The 7849-nt window shown below is 43.8% G+C and overlaps 1 pseudogene; it reads left to right on the forward strand.

The window, feature by feature from the left end:
• Positions 1 to 1504: 1504 nt before the first annotated feature.
• Positions 1505 to 2107, forward strand: LOC136151885 (transmembrane protein 230-like; annotated as a pseudogene).
• Positions 2108 to 7849: the final 5742 nt, after the last annotated feature.

Genomic DNA, 7849 nt, shown 5'->3' on the forward strand with positions numbered 1-7849 from the left:
GCTCTGGTATGTTCCACTTTGAAGACTCCTAGAGCAAAAAATCCTTCAAGGCTCACCGAAGCAGAGCGATCACTTGCTCACTTTAAAGTTGGATATGCTGTGTGTGCTTCGCTGCTCGTGTCGGACTCTGTGACCCCATGGACTTAATAGCCCGCCAGGCTCCTCTGTTCATGGGGACTCTCCAGGCAAGAATACTGGGGTGGGTTGCCATGCCCTCCTCCAGGGAATCTTCCCAACCCAGGGATCAAACCTAGGTTTACTACACTGCAGGCGGATTCTTTACTGTCTGAGCCACTGGAGAAGCCCAATTTTTCCCATCAGTTATGAGTCATCTCTGGAAGGTCAAGTCTTTACTTCCATTTGGAATCTACGTAATCCTGAGTTTTGTCTTTTTTTTTTTTTTTTTCCTGGAGTGATGGGGGTATCATAAGGATTGGTACCTCTTAAAGTTTACTGTGCAGGCCCTGTTAAAATGCAGATTATGATTCAGTAGGTTTGGGGATGCGACCTCAAAACCCAGATTTCTGAAAGGCTCCCAGTGGTTCTGTCACTGTTGGTAGAAGATCACACTTGGAGTTGGAAAGGTATAGAACACATCAGAATATCAAATGATTACTTCATTATGTTTGGTTATCTTTTTGTTTGTTTGTTTAGCTGTGCTGCCCAGCATGTGGGATCCCAGTTCCTTGACCAGGGATCGAACTTGTGCTGCCTGCAGTGGAAATGCAGAGTCCTAGCCACTGGACCGCCAGGGAATCCCCTCATCATTACTTCAAAAGACAGAAACGAGAAAGGAAAAATGGCAAGAAGGAGAAAGGACTGAGCAGGAAAATGACAGGGAAGAATAAGATGAAGTTCGTTAGACAATCAAGCACAGAGAAAAGGAAACCCTGGCCTCATTTTATCAAGGTATTCTCCCTCCAGGAAGGAACTTGATTACCTCGAATCACAACTAGGAGCCTGAATGCCACACCAGCTTCTTCTCCTTTTTTTCCCTAGTAGAGAATGGATCTTTGTGGGTTACTGTGTCAGAGTGAAGAAGAAAAGAAAATCCTTACTTGCCATCCCCCAAGCTGTGGAGTTAGTTTTCCTCTTCGGTCTATTCTGAAAGTTAGACTTCCAAGCATGATGGGAAAACGAGAGAGCAGCCCTGGGAACATTCGTGTATCAGGGAGGGGCGTTAGATTTCACATTGAAAACTTTCCAAGTTTACTTCAGACCCTAAGATTTTCTAGGCAGTGGGACATCAGAGAAATCAGTTCTGATCCCAACCACCAAATCCACTGAGTTTACCAGCATTCTTCCTATGCATAGAAAAATCATGTGCTGACTTCCGGCGGAAGCGGAAGCGCTCGCCTGAGGCTTGCGGCACAGCCCAGACCGCGCTCTTTGCCGGTCAAGGCTGGAGTCCGCGGTGTGGAGCATTCACCCTCCCGGGGCACGGCTCTCCTGAAACCAGATTTTTTCCATCTAAATTCACGTCGGTTCTTACTTCTCTTGCTGGCTGGGTCTGTAAGCGGACGGGGAAGTACTGTGGAGAGGCCCGTAGTGCGAAGCTGTGTGCTAAGTGCTTTGCTGATGCTTTAAAAATTCTTGCAACACTCAAGTGCTGAAGAAATTTTGGGATTCCGGTGCGGCTGGTAAAAAAAAGCCTGTTGGGCAGCTGTGTCAGCGTGTTATGATGCCATCTCGTACCAACCTGGCTACTGGAATTCCCAGTAGCAAAGTGAAATACTCAAGACTAGTACAGATGAGGGCTACGTTGACCTTCAGAGAGAAACTCACTGCTAAAACCGGCAGATTGTGGGAATCTTCCTTCTTTCCTGATGTCATGAGATCCAATTTATTAAAGCCCTCTTAAGATCCCACATAAGGCCATTGCCCTTGCTACAGTGCTGTTTTTTTGATTGGTGCCTTTCTCATTATCATAGGCTCCCTCCTGCTGGCAGGCTATATCAGCAAAGGCGGGCCAGCCGGGCCTGTTCCTGTCCTGATCATCGGCATCCTGGTGTTCCTTCCAGGATTTTACCACCTGCACATCGCCTACTATGCATCCAAAGGCTACCGGGGATACTCCTATGATGACATTCCAGACTTTCATGACTAGCACCCACCCCAGCCCTGAAGAAAAGAGTCACAGACGGAACCGAGTCCAGCTTTAAGACATTGAGCAGAAACTATGACTACGGGCTAAGGAGTTCTGCAGTTTGCAGATGTTTAACCAAACAGTGGCCGAATTGTATGGGTCCGTCCTGAAAGATGTTAACTAAGCTCACAAGTAACTGTCATTCGGGCATTCTCTTATTTTTCATTTTCTGGCCCTGGCAAAAAGCTCCTGACAAAAGTTTTTCTGTATGAATATGCCTCATGGGAGAGTAGCAATATTAATTGAATGGGAAAGTGGGAGGTTATTCTGTAGTGGAAAGTGTTCTGCCACCACCCTTTTTAGAGTTGAGCATTCTTTTTTTTTTTTTTTTGAGCATTCTTTTAAATAGTCCTCATGGTCAGAATGTTCTTATGGCAAACGGAAGAATGCGATATGTCAGATTTCTTATTATTAAGAAATTTATTTTGAAAATATCTAAGTGTCTTCTCCCCATACTCTTTAACATTGTGTTCTAGTGGAAGACCTTGGCACAATCAAATATCGTGGTGGTGCATCTATAATATTTTTTACTTGCTTTCTTATTAACAACAACTAGGAATTTTTTAAACCTCAAAGCAAATTTTCAAAATGTAAACACTTTTCTGTGTACACCAATCCTTGGCCAGCTCTGATCTGGCTCACTGATAGGTTGGCCAACATATAATTTGGATCATTCTGTCCTGTGTAGATCAAGATGTTCTTATATCATACCGTTATGGACTAGACTTTTGGCTGTTTCCTAAGGAAAAAATGTAGACGAATGGTTATTATTTAGAGTTTATAACCCTATTGTTAGCACCTTATATTAATGTCATTCTGCTGAAGATTTTAAGAATTGGCCTGGATCTCTAGAGGACTGGACTCCCTTAGCTTGATCTGCTTCCTAGCTTGCAAAAAGTGACTTGTATTCAAAAGAAATTAAAACGTCAAAATCTAAATCCTAGAAAAAAAGAAAAATTATGTGCTGACTTTCCCAAACATGTCCCAACTGACTGATTATTTCAGGAATAGCTGACATTTTTCGAGTGCTTGCTAAGAATTAGGTAAATGAGAGAACCTGATGATTGTGTTGGTGTTTCTATTTTATCAGTCAGTTGACTTAAAGCAAGGATGGGGAAAACTATGGCCCATTGCCTGTCTTCATCTGACACTTGAGCTAAAAATAGATTTTAAATAGCTGAAAAAATAGAGGGAAAAAGAACATTAATTAGTGATTCATGAAGATTACATGGCGTCCAAGTTCCAGTGTCCATAAATAAAGTTTTATTGGAACACAGACACTCCCATTCGTTCACATGCTGTCTCTGGCTGCTTTCTGCTACAGAGTTGAATAGTTGTGACAGAGACCATATGGCTTACAGAGCAGAGAATATTTATTATCTGGCCTTTTATGGGAAATATTTGCTGATCACTGATTTAAAATGATAAAGTGATTCCCACAAGAGTATGAAGTGATTCTGTGAGACCCTAATGGCCTGAAAGAGTTTGTACCACTTCCAGGAAGGCGCAGAACTCCCAGGAAATAGCTTCTATACGAGGGGAATTTATCTCATTAACTAACAACTCCCAGGCTCATGAAACATTTTAAGTGGCTTCATTCAACTGCTAAAACCCTCCCCTGCCACATGGAGAGCCCTGTTCAACAGGATGGCTTTAGAGTAGGGAACAAAACTCCCCCGTAAGGCTCAGCTGTTTTGCATCCTGAGACACAGTGCAGGGAGCCTTGCAGCTTCTGGAAAAAAGAAAAGAGAGCACCAGATTGTAAGAAACAGGGTGGTATTTCGGGTGTCATCTTGAATTTAAAGACCTAATTTTAAAACCCGGTATTGTTCTGATTCTTCATGTCCTTTTGTCAGACGCTGCAACCCAAACACTGTATTTCGGGAAAACAGTCCTCCCCTTCCTGCACACGTTGTGTCGCTCAGATGTGAAGTTTCTATCTGCGGAATCCACTGGGGCAGGTTGCCTCAGTAACAGAACCGAGCGCATTTAGAAACCTCACAAATCGGTCTGTGAATGGTCATGCGATAAAAGAAACTACTATGAGTCAAGGCAAGTTGTACCAGCATATTGTTAAGAAATACACAACACGTTTGCATAATCGAGATTTGTGACATCCATGTGCGAAAGCTTGCCATGACACCAGTGATGAATTAATGGAATTGCCTAAAATGCAGAGTGCAAGCATATTTTACGCCTCCCTCTAAGGGACTTGACAGGACAGATTCTGGCAGAGAACTCTCAGAAATAAATGAATAAGCCCACAGACAGGGGAACAATTGTTTTCCGAAGTTTGGCATTAAGCCACCGATCTGGATGTTGGTTCATTCAACACAAACTGGGCAAATACAGAGAAAACACCCCTCTCAGAGGAATAGCTCAGAGGATGACAGCTTCGCTGGAAATGTAGCCATTAATAATCTCATAGAATTATAAGCCTTCTATTGTACATCTACCCAGAAGAACCAGTTCTGAACCACCTTTAGGTAGTATGTGGGTCTAAGACGATGCTGAGGGCTGAACAGGGATGTTTAAGGGGAAAGCCAGTCCTTGCTGAATGGCAGTTGGAAAGGCAAGCTTGCTTTTCAGAAAGCTGTAACAGCTTTTAAGGTTACACATGGTAATTTTCACACATTGATATTCTCACAATTAAAGAAAAGTAATATTTAAATGATTTTCACTGCTTCCAATTTTGGCAGTACGTGGGCACAGAGCACGGCGACTTTTCGAATGAGTGGTGTTATTTTTCTGCGCTGGCCTTGAACATATTGTTGGACGCTCCAGGGGAGTTTGGCTGCTTGCAAGAGCTGAAAGACTAGGGGGACAACAAAGCTCTCTCAGAGACTTGAATTTTTTCTCCACTGGAATGTGGTGGCAAGAATGCTGGGCCAGCTGGCTGGGTAGTGGACTGGCCTCCAGGAAGTTACTTAACCTCTGGGGGCCAGCTCCTCGATTTTCTAGTAGAAGGACTCGACTAGGAATATGCTGAATGCTTAATAACCCCCGGAGCATCGATTCTCAAAGTGAGGTACTGCCATGTCTGTTTCAGAATAAACTCTGTGGCATGTCATAAATGCAGATTCCCTGCAACTTGAAGAGATATGTTGGATCAGAATCTCTGATATGGATGCTCCAGAGTCTGCATTTTTAAGAAGCATTTGGAATTATTTGTGTACATAGGAGAGCAGAGAGAAGAGTCTGGGCTCAGAGAAGGCCAACCAATTATACCGCCTTACTAAATCTCAGCTTGCTCATCTTTAAAATAGTAGATGGCAATAATATCAGCGTCTACCTCCTAAAGTTATCAGGAGGATTAAATGTATATACACATATATATTTAATGACTAACTAAATATATACAGGCATGGCAAATGCTTCACGTATCCACAGTAATTATAAAATTCATGGTGGCTAGGATGATTTGGACTGCACTTTGACATTTAGAATTGACCTATTTTTTATTGTAAAGGAGATAAAATTCTAAATTCTGGCCGAAAGCCCACAACTTTATCAATTTATCACTGCAAGTGAAGAAAATTCTTGTTAGATGATCTAGCTTTTGAACAAGATTTATTCTTTTTGTTTTTTAGCCACAAGCTTGCTTCCTTCTCCTTTCTAGACCCACAAGGACAATTCAACTGCACTCTAGCCCTCATGTATCAGGCCTCAAAGCTCTAGGGGACAAAAAAAAAAAAGAGTGCAAGTATCACTTGTCATTTACCACCAACCGAAAGCTAGCATTGCCCTTTCACAGTGGATGCTGCCAATTTTCTTTCTTCTGGAGAAACCCCCTTCTGAGCGGGTGGGGGTCACACAAGCCGCATGACTCCCTGCTTCCCTCCGTCTTGTCTTTGATCAGGCTCTACAATTAGAGCAGCTCCAGCGAGCTGCCTGCTCCTTGCTCTCCAAATATGCTGCGGTGAGGGCTTGATAGTCAGAATTACTTGGAAGGAAATTATAGCTCTTCTCCCCTTGGAAAGTCTGTTGAGTCTCTCCAGGAGATCCATCACAGGGAGGCTGCTACAGATTTCTCTCTCTGTGTGAAGACTGAAATTCAGGTACAACAGCTTTGTTGGGAGTTAGGGATGGGGGAAGGAGGCAGAGATAATGACAGGAAGAGAAAGAGAGAGGGAGAGAGATGGAGACTGTTTATACTGGGGAAAGGCCAGGACGACCTTCCCAAATAAAGAAGTGTGTGTGTCTTGAGTATGCTCTGGGCCAGCCTCCACTGAGAAAGAGGAACGTGCGTGCTAGTGTCAGCTCCTTGTGACCCTCTGGACTGTAGCCCACCATGCCCTCCTCCAGGGGATCTTCCTGACCCAGGGATCGAACCTGGGTCTCTTATGTCTCCTGCATCGGCAGGCAGGTTCTTTACCACTGGAACCACCTGGGAAGCCCTTTGAGAAAGAGGAACTTGGTTCTTTGCCTGTATGGGCTGCATCCACACACCAGGTGGCACCAGTGTCATTGCTTGCAGAAATGGCTCTTTTATTTAATGCTCTAAACTTGGATTGGGCACTTACTGTCAGGAGTTCTGCTGAGCCCATAGTTGGTCTATGGTAATGTCTGCTTTAACCCTACATTTCAGTCATGGGTCAGTGGGTGACGTTCTGTTAGGGCCAGTCATTAAGAGTACAAGGATCAGGCAGAGACTGTGGACCTAGAATGAAAAAAATGGTAATCATTCTTAAAAACAAAAAGATTTGTTTTCAGCAGGGCAGCTCAGGTCTTCCCTGGTGATCCAGTGGCTAAGACTCAGCGCTCCCAATGCAGGGGGCCTGGGTTCCATCCCTGGTCAGGGAACTAGATCCCACGTGCTGAAATAAAGATGTAAAGATCGAAGATTCTGAGTGCTGCAACTAAGACCCAGCCCAGCAAAGTAAAATAAATAAATAAATAAATAAATATATTTTAAAGAATGCCAGTTCAAGAGCTAATGCAAAACTCCAGCTCAGTTTTGTGAATGGTCCTGAGTTCAACTGATGGTCAGTTTTTTTGTACGTGGTTGGGTACCAGCCACCAGTCTCTCTGATGCTAAGATTAAGTAACTGTGTGGGTCAAAAAAAAGCCTGTGTTGTTCCACTCTCCATGGAGTATACATCATCCAGCTATGGGATGAATTGCAGCCCCTCTCCTTTCAGACGCTCTTCTTACTAATTCTTTCTTGGGGAAGTGTCTCAGACTCAATCTGCTCATTTTTCTCACGAGTCCTTCATCACCTTCCTGGATTGCTCCTCAGACACTCAGCTGACCCCATACCTGTAGGGTACTCATATCTCTACACCTCCAGTTGGCTGGTGTATTAAATTTTAATATATGGCCAAGCATCATTTGTTACTTTCACCTAGGCAAGCCAGTTTTCTTTTTTTTTTTTTTTTCCCCTCCCCAACAGGGTACCCCACCCAAACTGGCTTGTCCTCTAAAGGAAAAGCCCAAATTGAGGTGGGAATATGTTTCTGTTATGCCCAATGTCTGAATCCCCGAGCGAGAAGAGAGAAGGCTTCCAAGACAATGCAACTCGCAAAAAAGGGAAGTTTATTGCTGACTCGAGTCAGGGCTCACTGCCACAACCAACGCAGTGGTGCAGGGTCAGAAAGCGCTGAGCCCGAGCTGCTACCCAATTTATAAGGTATGCATAAGCAGTTGGTAGCTGGCTTAAGCGGATTGGTTACATGTTTGCAAAGTAATCTTATTGGCTCAAAC

Source organism: Muntiacus reevesi, chromosome 20 (genome assembly GCF_963930625.1).
Source record: "Muntiacus reevesi chromosome 20, mMunRee1.1, whole genome shotgun sequence".
Taxonomy (NCBI): domain Eukaryota; kingdom Metazoa; phylum Chordata; class Mammalia; order Artiodactyla; family Cervidae; genus Muntiacus; species Muntiacus reevesi.